This window comes from Spinacia oleracea, chromosome 3 (assembly GCF_020520425.1).
Source record: "Spinacia oleracea cultivar Varoflay chromosome 3, BTI_SOV_V1, whole genome shotgun sequence".
NCBI classification, from domain to species: domain Eukaryota; kingdom Viridiplantae; phylum Streptophyta; class Magnoliopsida; order Caryophyllales; family Amaranthaceae; genus Spinacia; species Spinacia oleracea.
Window position 1 is genome coordinate 51,973,682 of NC_079489.1, and position 12,037 is coordinate 51,985,718.

Consider the following 12,037-nt stretch of genomic DNA (forward strand, 5'->3'; position numbering starts at 1 on the left):
ACATTATGGAAAAAAGTTGATGGATAAACATTTTAAAGGGTCAAATAGTTCAGTTTTTTACATTATTAGTGATTTTGAAGGAATATTTTTTTATCAAAATAAAAAGCTAAAATATAGACAACTTTTACATATATCATAGTAACTTTTAAACATTTGTAGTTAACGTTTACTCCGATGTACAATATTACACCCTTTGTAAATAAGAATTTGTGGTAAGTAATTAGACACTCATCCCACGCAATACGCTTGTGTTTGGAGCAACTAAATTACTAAAGGATATTGTCAAATATGTATGTAGTACGGAATATGGAAGTACTTTTAGAATTTTCACTTCTCCCTTAAAAAAAAAATTGAATCTATACTAATATATTAAAATGCATATGTAATAACATGTGTGTCACGTAAAATCCCTAACCATTGAAATATGCAACATCATCTCCTGCAACATGCGTATCACATAAAACTCCCTAATCATAAAAACATTCTACATCATCTCCTATAACATGTGTGCCACATAGAACTCCCTAATTATGACAACATTCTACATCATCTTTGTAGCAAAACCACATATAAAATACTCCATACATCCAAAAAATGTCTTCCACTAAGATTTGAACTTGATATCTTTCACACAAAAAGTTAGACATATTACCATTTTAACCAACTGTTAGATGCAATTTTTATTTTACATAAATACATATAACTTGGAACATCAAACTTTTCACACAACACAATATATGGTGTCAAAGTAGTAATCCGGTTTATCGCCCGAGCCAAACATTGATTTATTATTATTTACCATATTTAAAAGATCTAGGTCTATTGGTTTACATTGAGACCCCTGTGTATGATAAGTTTCAGATTCATATACTCCTTTTCACATTTGTAAATTATATTTCCTCCATGGCTCATAACAGAAACACATATTCTTATTTACATGGGGTGTACGATAAATATAGTACACCGAAGTTAAAGTTGACGTAAAATGCTTAAAATTACCCTTTATATATGTAAAAGTTATTTAATTATTAGTCATAAAATATTTCATTTTAATAAAAAATATTTCTTCAAAATCACTAATAATGTATAAAATTAATCATTTAACACTTTAAGATGTTTATCTATTAACTCTTTTTTTAAAATATAAAAGTTAGAGAAAAGTGGGTAAAAGTTATATTAGCGTACAATAAATTTATTGTATACCTTATGCATGCAAAACCTTTTGTAACAGAAAAATAGTAATTTGTAAAATAGAATGCAATTAAATGAAAATCGAACATATATCAGGAAAAGGAGAAAAAAAAAACTCACATTTTTAACCATGGACGTTTAAATATTGTTTGGCTTAACAATAATTACCTATAGTTCAGTACAGAGTGCTTTTTATTCAATAATTACCTTCAATTTTGTATGTAGATTTGCATAATTTAAAATTTTGACCACTTTCAGGGGCATGTCAAATATGCCTACGGGATTGGCATGATGAATTTTGTTGATGATGCTTTTGTATCTTGGATGTATGAATGTTGATAGTAGTAGGGGCTTGACATTTGAACTTGCATTGAAAATTATATGGTAGCCACCTCGACTTTTGAACTGTTGGAGCTGTAGAATCTTTGAATTTGAACATTGTATGACAGAAACTTGAATCATGGAATTTGAATTCTGAATTGTAGTTTCTTGGCATATGATGAGTGACATGTATAAGTTCGACCGAACTTGAAGGAAAGTTCGACCGAACTCCTTTTTGTTCGGCCGAACTTTTCAGAGAATCAGGAACTCAGCAAAATAGAGTTCGGCCGAACTTTTCCCAGGGTTCGACCGAACTTTGAGAAAGTTCGACCGAACTTCATCCATGGTTCGACCGAACCTGTCGTGAAATAGAAGCAGGCAGAACACCCCATTTTGCCAGTTCGGCCGAACTTCGAAGAAGGTTCGACCGAACATTAAGGAGTTCGGCCGAACTCTCTTAATGTTCGGCCGAACCTGGTGAGAAATTCGGCCACTTTAGACGGTTCTTGCCCGACTCTCTCTCCTAATTCCTCATATTTTCGAATCCTTTTTTTCTACTCTCTCATTTTCTCTCATCCTCATACTCCATTACATCACAAAATTCAACTCCTCTCAATACTCCATCACAAATCCTTAATCCTTTCACTCACAAATCAACTCCACAACAACAAAATCTTCATTCAAGTCCACAAATTCTTCAAAAAATCAGAAATTTCTCAACTTTGCAAATTTGGGGAAATTCATCAACTTTCTCAAATTCTTCAAATTGATTGTAAGTATGGATGTTTTATTGTTTTATTCATCTCCCTAATGGTTTTGAGTAGTCTAATTTGCATCTTATTACTTGTTTTCATGCTTTAATCTTCAAAATTCATATGTTAGGGTTTGAGAAATTGTTGAATGTGAATTGAGAAATTATTGATTTTTAATTTGCTTTGTTGATGGATTATGTGTTGTTGATAGTTTATATTTGTTGTTGATGGATTATTGTTTTGTATGTATTGTGTTTCAACAGGCGTGGTTGTAGTTTTGGAGGTTGTGTTGAAATTTGTTGGGGTGTGCTATTGGAGTTGTTAGTTGTCACTTGTATTGGGAAGTTGTGGTTGTTACTCTTGTGAACCTTGTGAGGTAACCCTTGAATCATCTACCAAACCCCCCCCCCCCCCCCAAAAACACCATGCCTCCTAAGCCAACTAAAAAGAGAAGGGGAGGAGATGTCGGTTCCACCTCACAAATCATCCCACCCACCAATCTCTCAACAACCTATAGCATACAATTCGAGTCCCAAAAGCATTGGGACAACTTTGAGAGGCTCTCCTCTAGAAAAATCCGAGCCACAAAGTTCTATCATGAGCCCACTCTAGTCTCACTTGGGATTAAGGATGAGGTGATTATATTGGTTGACAACTTTGGATTAAAGGAATTCTCAAAGCTACATTGCGAGACCTATCCTAGGCTCACCCTAGAATTCCTATCTTCCATCGAAACAACTTCAACGGATGAGGGGTTGCAAGTCCAATTTCGGCTTTTCAATGAGTCGCATGAGTTGAGCTCTTCCGAATTGGGTGCATTATTCTGTTTCCCCCAGGATGGTGAAGCCTACACCAACCTAGCCACAAGTCTAGTCGCCAATGGGTTTGCCTACAATGAGAACGATTGGTGGAGCCAAATCACCGAGCATAACCACTTCCAAACCAACCAATCCAAAGCATCGGAAATCATTCACCTAGCCCTCCGATATTTCTCTCGAATGCTTGCTTATTCCATCTTTTTCAAAGCAAGCCTAGGAGCCATGATTAAGGACGAGGTTGCTAGTCTATGGTTGGCCGACAAACCACGGCCGCATTTCCGCTACGATTGTGTAGCATCCTTCATAAGCCGATGTTTGGGCACAAGGGATGGGACCGTGAAGGGAGAAATCCACATGGGAGCCATGGTCACCCTCATTTCCAAGAGGATGCATAGAGGAAAATTTGCGGGTAGGTTGAAGGATCTTGCTAGCATTGGTGGCCCGAACGACAAGTTTCTCAATATTGCGGCCCTTCAAAGCCAACGGTTTATCAACTACACCAAGCGGAAGGATGCTAAGTGGATCGCCGTGGTATACAAGGAGCAAGAGTGGTATGTCCTTCCCAACCACGACCTCACAAAGATTGATCGCACCAAGGACCATCCATGGTACATCGGGCCGCAAGACGTTCCAGATAGTCTATCCTTGGCGGAAACCATGCCGCCACAACAAAAGGTGAGAGCACCCCGACAACAAGCTCCCCAAGGGGAGAAAGGTACGTCATCTTCTTCTACCCCCTCCCCATTTAGCTTTGAGGGTATTCAAAGTACCCTTAGTGATATCCTTCACGGGCAAGATCATTGGGGGTACTTGCACGGGCAAACTATGATGTTAATGTGAGGAACAACCTCATTGACCCGTACTTGAACTACCCCAACCACCCGCCCCAAGAAGGGCCAATTCCTCGTTGGGGGGGAGATGGCGCACCACTCACCTATCCATACTATAGTGGCCATGTTCCCCCCGAGGAGAGAATTACCCCTCCCCCTCCATATGATTGGACTAGGCCGGGCGGGGCGGACTTTGCGTATGACCCGGCATGCCCCGATGTTTACCCACCCCGTTCTGAAAATTGGGGGGCATGTTGGGGGACATACCAAGCACCATCTATGTCGGTTTGCCCCACCGCCTCTAGGTATGATTGGCCACCCTACATCGCCGCCTCTGGGCCCGATGTGGATGGCCAATACAACCTTTCCCCGACCCCGTCCGATTATATTAGTCCATATGATCCATCGGGCATTTATTATCCCTACCAACCTCCTCAAGAGGACGATGATGATGATGATATGGACGATGCTTGAATCTCCCCCCCCCCCCCTTTTTGTGCCTTGATTAGACTATGTTGCTCGAGGACGAGCAAATGGTTAGCTTGGGGGGAAGATTTTAGCTAGCTTGGGGGATGTTGCTTGGGAGCATGTGGTGGGTTGGAAGGGGTTGATAGCTTTTACTTGTTGGTGCTTGTTGTTGGTGGTTATTGGTTGTGGCTATTGGTTGTGCTTGCTTGTTGTTGGTGGTTGTTGGTGTTATTGGTTGTTGCTCGCTTGTTGCTATTGCGTGTTGGTTGTGTTGGTTACTTGTTGATGTTATTGCTTGTTTGGTTTTGCTTGCCATGAGTATGATTGGTGTATGCTTGTGGTGCTTGATTCATGTCTCATTGATTTCCTTAGTGGATGATCGCTCCCATTTCTAAAAATCCAAAATGACTAACAATTTCTCTCTTTTGAATTTTCTTTTCTTGATTTATTGTTATTTTCTTTTCTGATTTTTCTTTAAAAAAAAAAAAAAAAAATTTACAAAAAAAAAAAAAAAAAAAATGTTTTTCTTTATTACTTAATAAACGGTCAAAAAGGCCCAAGGACGACGCCCAAATGATGAAATCTAATGTGGTTCCCTTTTTTAGGCCTTTGTGGGAATTTGTAGGATTTGTTCTCGGAAAAATGTATGCTAGAGTTAGGGTGTTCTAGGAGTTGCTTAATCTCTATTGCTCCTTGTACCACTAAAATTAGTCTTCAACCATCCAATTGCCATCTAGCTTGAAAATATGTCTAATTTGCTCATCATTAAATAAAAGTAGCCCAATACGTGGTCCCTTGAGCCCCTAAGTGTACCCTTATCCCCTCCAAAGTGAAACTCTACAAAGGACTTAGTTTTACCTTCGTGTCATTCAATAAGTGGCATCCTAAGCCACAAGTGTATTCTTTTTCATCTTCTTTGTTCAAATAAAGTTTATTCTTGTAAAAATCCCATAATAAGGAAAAAGAAAAAGCCAAAAACAGTTAAAAAAGGCGTGAAAAAAGAAAAAAAAAAAAAAAAGAGAAAAGAAAGAAAAGAAGTCTAATAAGAGGTCAATTTGTGGATGCCTCCCACGCTTAGTTTTCACTCGTTCATGTCTTGAGTAGAGGGAAGCAAAAGGGGGTCTAATCGTGCATTTGGGGGAGGTGGACCATTATTCTTGGATTCTTTTAACCAAAGTATAGCTTATGAAACCTTTTGAATAGCTAGATGTGCTCTAATGTACCAAGTAAAAGCGCTAATAGAAGTGTCCTCTAGCAATTTAGATTAGTCCTCACCTTTACTCCTAGCTTTGGCATACATTTAGAATAGAAGCTTTTCCGAAAAGTCACTCGATTGTCTTAATTTGTGGACCACTTCCGTGATGGGTTAACTTGGGCATGATCGTGTAGTTTAATTTTCTTTATTTCTATTTTCATTTGAGTTATGGGTAAAACTCGAGGAAAACCCTTGCGAGATCTCACTCGCCCTCTAGAATGACTTAGGGGTTTAAAGAGCTTATTGCATGTGCTTAAATGCAATCGTGATTCCTACGACAGTGAGTTAGTGTATATTCTCACCCCCGTTTTTCCTTTTTGCTTTGTTTGAATAAAATCTCGTCTTTCCCTTGTTCTTCTCTTGTTTTGCTTGAGGGCAAGCAAAAGTCTAGCTTGGGGGAGTTTGATGAGTGACATGTATGTCACTCCTAGGATAGTATTTTGTATCTTTTTATTCTTGTTTTTGTTTGTTTTCCTCCCCTTTTATGCTCATTTTAGTCCTTTTTGCTCTTATATGCTAGTTGACTCGATTTTCCCCTAATTACCGCCCTTTCGCCTTGTTTTTCTTAATTTTTGTCAAGCTTTTGCTTTTCACGGGTTTGTTAATGTATAGGGAAACAAGCAAAATGGCGGAATAATCAATGGAAGTCAACGGCATCCAAGGAAAGCTCGAAGTGGAAGGGAGGAGTCAAAAACTCAAGATGTTCGGCCGAACTTCAGAGGTGTTCGGCCGAACCAAAGCAGGACAGCCTGAAGATTTAAGCCCAAGAGTTCGGCCTAACATTCACAAAAGTTCGGCCGAACTTACCTATGTTCGGCCGAACCTCCCCTATTGTTCGACCGAACTTCGCACTCAGTAGCTCCTGTCTCTTCCCAGGTTCGGCCGAACCTGCATTATGTTCGGCCGAACTTTCCTCTTAGTTCGGCCGAACTTCCTTTATGTTCGGCCGAACCTGCTGCCAGCGCTGAGCCACTTTTCGGGACTATTTAAAGCATTCTAGGAGCTTTTAGAAAACCTAGTTTTTTACAAAAGTAGTTTGAAATTAATTTTAGAGAGAGAAAGGAGGAGAACTTCATTCATTGCTCATTGTATTACTTGGGATTCTCCCTAATCTTGGATTTGGAAGCTTCATTGTAAAAATTCTCAACTCTTATTTCTATTTAATGTCATTAATTTCTGAATTTTCTTATTTTGTCTCTTATTTTTCTCATTAATCAAAAACCCCAAAAATAGGCACTTTTATATTTTTCCTTCCTACTTGTTTGATTATTTAGTTTTTCCTAATCCTTTATGATTAGACTTATTAGTTTCCTTGCTAATCTCTTGAGATTTGGTGATTTTGGTTGTATTGTGGATGATGGTTTTGCCTATAGATTTGATTCCCATGATGAAACTAGCTTGAACTCTTTGGTTAGGGATTTTTGCTTTGATTATTCGAAAATGCATACTTCCATTGAATTCATCATGTTGAAATTTGTAGTCAAATCCATGAGTGAGTAGTTCTCATCTAGGGGTTTGGGTGTAGCCTAGGGTTTTCATGTGTGGGGTTTTAAGGTAGGATTTGCTAGTTTTGCAATTAAATTCATAAGTTGGGGGGTCCTCCTTGCTTTCTTGGTTAGACGTAACTTTGCTTGGTCAATGGAACGCGATGCATTGATTTGGCAAGGGATTATAAGTCATTGCATTGTATGATTTCGATCGGATTTATTTTGATTAGTTCTTAGGCTTTGGGTTGATTGCGGAAGCATGATTCGTTGCTTGAGGATTTTAAAGATCGATTCCCCTTTCAATTTGTCCTTGCAAGTTTAGTTAATCCCCAAATCATTATTTCCCCCATTGCATGTATCCCTTGGTGAATCCCAATCCCCTAGTGTTTTTTTAATCCTTGTTTAACATTTTAATCGCTTAGTTTGAATCTTCTTTCTTTTTCAACAACCAATCCCTTTTCGAATTAGCTTATGTTAGCATTTCTAGCTACGGAACTCGCAATTCCCTGTGGATATCGACCCTTTGCTTTCCACTCTACTTGATTCTTGTGGTTAGTTTAGGTATTTAAGTTGATTTAGGTGTAAGACTAGTAACGACCTAGTTTTTCCCTTTATCAGCATAACCTTGCTCGATAGGGGTTTGTATAACTTGAGTTTTGAATGGGGAACTTGAGTGGTCACATCTTGAACATTGACCTCGAGGGGTCTCGCTAGGGAAGGTAGGCTTTAATAGCCTAGGCGTTGAGGTAGACTCGGGGTAGTCGCTTGGATAGGATACTTGAATTTTGAAATAGACTTAGGATAGTCTTGGTTGAATTGGCTCTGGCTAGTCAAACTTTGATGGGAGCCATCTCTCCACTAGGGTTGTGATCTGGCTTTGAAGATGTGTGGGCTATTATATAATAACCCCCAGCTTGATTTTGTAGACTTAGGGTAGATCGTCCTGGTTTGACTGAAAGTCGGGGCAATAACTTTAGAAACTCGTATTGAATTTGAACTTGATATTTTGAAAATGTTTAGCATGGCTTCTCGTCGTACCAAGAGGAAGATCGTTGAGGGTTTCCCTAGCAGAGCTGAGGTGGAGGATACTTCGAATGGAGAATCGAAGGTGCTTGAGGAGGTGATTGTTGATGTACTGAACGCTTACGGTAGGGATCGCTTTCGGGCGCCGGATTGGAGACGTACAAACTTGGTGTACAACCGGGTGCGCCATCTTTCTCATCGTCCTTTGACCGGCATAGTATTGCTTCTTGGCTTTTGCTATTTTATCTTGGACTGTGCTTGGTTGCGCTGATTTTGATTTGATGTAGGTGGATACGACCCCCATGCGAGGGTTTTTGTCGTTTTTCGAGTTGTCGACTGCTTTTTGAGCGGTTCATGGATGCTTAGGATCGATGAGCCTTGTGGGGAAGGTTTGGGTTGCTCCTTTCTAGATGACGGCTCAAGGCTTCAAGGGAGATACCGGTGTCGAGATGCGGACGCAAGATATCTTGGAGTGGTGGTGGGACACCACTTGCACATTTCAGATGCGTTGGGGGAGGGGGAGAAAGCTATCATTCCCTTTTAGTTCTCCATGATCATCAGACTTCCTTTTACTGATAAGGAGGTCGAGATGGATCCTTTATTCTCTAAAGTTGTTGGGGCCTGTTGCGCGGCATTTTATCCTGGGTAGCACTGTTTGCGATGTCTGCAACATTCTTCCCAGTGTTGCCATGGCTGGGACTTTGGTGGCGCAAAAGGTGCGATTGTTATTGCTGGTGTTATTTGGGCGGTTAATGGTTCTAAGTAGGAGAAGTCGTGTCCATGAGTGTTTTTTCCCTCCTTGTGGGACCTTAGAGTCGTGTCTGAGTTTAGTTGGGGTAGCATCTATATATCCATCACTTGTAAGAGATGAAGGTTGCTGCACAGGCTGCTATGGGGGCTACGGTTGGGATCACAGCCTTATTGGCGAGTCCTAGAGGTACTTCGACTCCTTTTGTATTTCGAATTGTATTTGTATTGCTTCGATTGACTGACTTGTTCCCTGTTTCTTGATAGATATAGGCGTATGTAAACACCTAATTTGTGTCTCCCCTTAGAGTCGATGTTACCAGCGACCTAACTTTAGTTGGAGCAACTCCGAGCGGAAGTACCAATTGCATAATACAATGAGCTTATTCCCATCACAATTTCAACTTCCAGAATTCCAAAATTCAATTCAATCTTCCAAAAAACAAATTTCTGAGTCCGTTCCAATCGTATATTCTGGATTCAAATCTCCAATCTCACGTCCTAAAGCTCTTTCTATAAAATAGGACTAAATTTTAATGAGACACTTTTTAAGATCGATGTTGATTGATTGGCAAGTCCATCCTTTGCGTAATTATCTTCACTAATTTCACGTTCCATTAATCTGTTCAGCATAGTTTAACAATAGTTGACTGGACTTGCTAGGGAGGGCCCGTGTTCGATCCCCCGCAACAACAATTTGGAGGGGACTATCCACCCAGAACTCGCCTCGAATCCAGATTAGCTCTAAGGGTGAACCGGGTGTTAACACCAAAAAAACAATACTCCCTCCATCCCGGAATACTCGACCCGGTTTGACCGGCACAGAGTTTAAGGGACTTGAATTGACTTATTTAATTTAATAGGTAGTAGTTGATAGTGGGGTATTATTTTAATATGTGTAAAGGGGTGGGATTGGGGGAGAGTAGGGGTTGAAGTTTAATTATTTTTTGTATGGAGTAGGGGGTAGGTGGGTTAATAGGGGTGGAGTGAGAAATAATATAATATTGTTAGAATATTTCCATTTTTAGAAACAGGTCAAGTATTAAGGGACGGCCCGATAAGGAAAACAGGTCAAGTATTCCGGGACGGAAGGAGTAGTTGATAACTTGATATGAATAGTTGATTCGTCTTACCAAGGTTGATTGGTTTGTTATGACAACATTCAATAGACTACTCCCTCTGTATTTATTTTAGGGATACACTTGTCTTTTCCGGTCGTATTTATTTAAGAGATACACTTATCATTTTTAGTAACTTACTAACCTTACCATCTAATTAAATAATACATCTAATTTACCTTATGACCCACCATCTTATTAAACAAATAATTTCAGAAACCAACTCCACCTCCCCCCCCCAAATGACATGGTCTTCACTTGTTTACTTATTAAAATACCCAACCCCACTTGTTTTATTATTTTAATTATTACTCATTATTATATGGAATATATTATTTTCATAATATATAAACAATTTTTTTCCATACATAAACAATTAATAAAAATAAAGGATAGAAAATTAGAAAAATAAAAATAAATAAAGTGGAAATCCATATCACGTCCCAAAGCTCATCGTAATCTAATACGATGTCAAACTTTGATTTTCATTAGTTTTATTTGTCTATTTGGTGTGAAAGCAAGGTTTATTTTATATACGAGTACAACCCACAGACTAAATAAAATTTCATAAGACCATCAAATTCAATGTAAGCTCTAACGTAAGGGTCAACAAACTAATTTTATTTGTAAGTAGTGTACCTAATCAGCTGATTTGTGGTACCGTAAACACAATATCATTTGTAAACTGTAATTATGCAAGTGCTTTTGTGTTATTCTAAAGACAAGAAAACATACAAAAATTTCAATGTTATTGGGTGAAAGATAGCAAGTCCACTTTGCTTCTTTGGGCTTTTCTTATTGAGTAGGTTGTCGTTCTGTTCTCTATTCTATAAGTGTGGAGAGTATTTTAATAATTTAAGGGGGACACCAAAAATGAAATAACTAAAATAACTTTAGCTATCTATCTATTACTATATACTAAAAGAGACACCAGAAATGACACGTGTCATTTCCTGGTGAAAAATTTTCCCGCCAAAAACAACTTCCTAAAATATAATTCGTATATTTTATTTTATTTTATTCTCTACCCTTTTTATAAACTTATCTATGTATGGAAAAAATATTAGTAATAATTATTGCAAAAATAGATATCACGTAATAATAATTTTGCTAAATATTTTTTTTATAATATTTTATTCAAATCGGTACATTAATAATGGAAATTATATTCACTCGATATGTCGGTCAAAGTAGCATATTACACATATATAGTATGCATATTAGATGAATAAATATAAATGAGTATGTTTAATTTTTATTATAATTATGCATTAGTTTGAGGATATTTAGTTAAATATTTTGTAAAAAAAAATATCATAACCCGTGCGTGCACAGAATCTAATCTAGTTTACTTATATAATGGAGATTCTAAGACTTGTTTGATAACAAAACTAACACTAACAAATCAACCTGACATGCATAACTGAACAGAGCTAGTCAACCCGTAACTCTGTAAAAGGTTCTGGTCACAAGAGTTGTTCTTTTTAAGAAACATTATTAACCAAAAACTTTGGTTTTCTTAAATAACTTGAGTAATTTGAACTAGTTTTGGTTTTAACAGAAGCTTATGGTAATTGGTGAAAAGATTGAAAATAAAAAAAGTGGTTTAGTGGTGCTTTCGTGAATTTGAAGATTCATAGGCATGGATTTGGATAAGAACGTCCAATTAGTTTATAATTATAAAATTGAGATACTTTTAGTTAGTTTTGCTTCATGACTTTGTTTTCTTAGATAAGTTATGTGCATAAAATAAGGGAATTTGGTGGTTGATGTTGATATAGTTAAGGAGGGATGTTTTTAAATTAAGAAGCAATAAATTACAGATAATATACAAATAAATAGCATTCTTTTTATTAACACTAGTCAGAGGCACGTGCGCTGTACGTGTCCGTTAAGAAATTATAATTTTTATATTAACTGTGCGATCTTCAATTTATACGCCTGAATTTATTTGAACTTATAAGAATTATTTAACTTATAATATGTTACTTAACCTTATTTAACTTTTATCACCTTATAGGACCTTT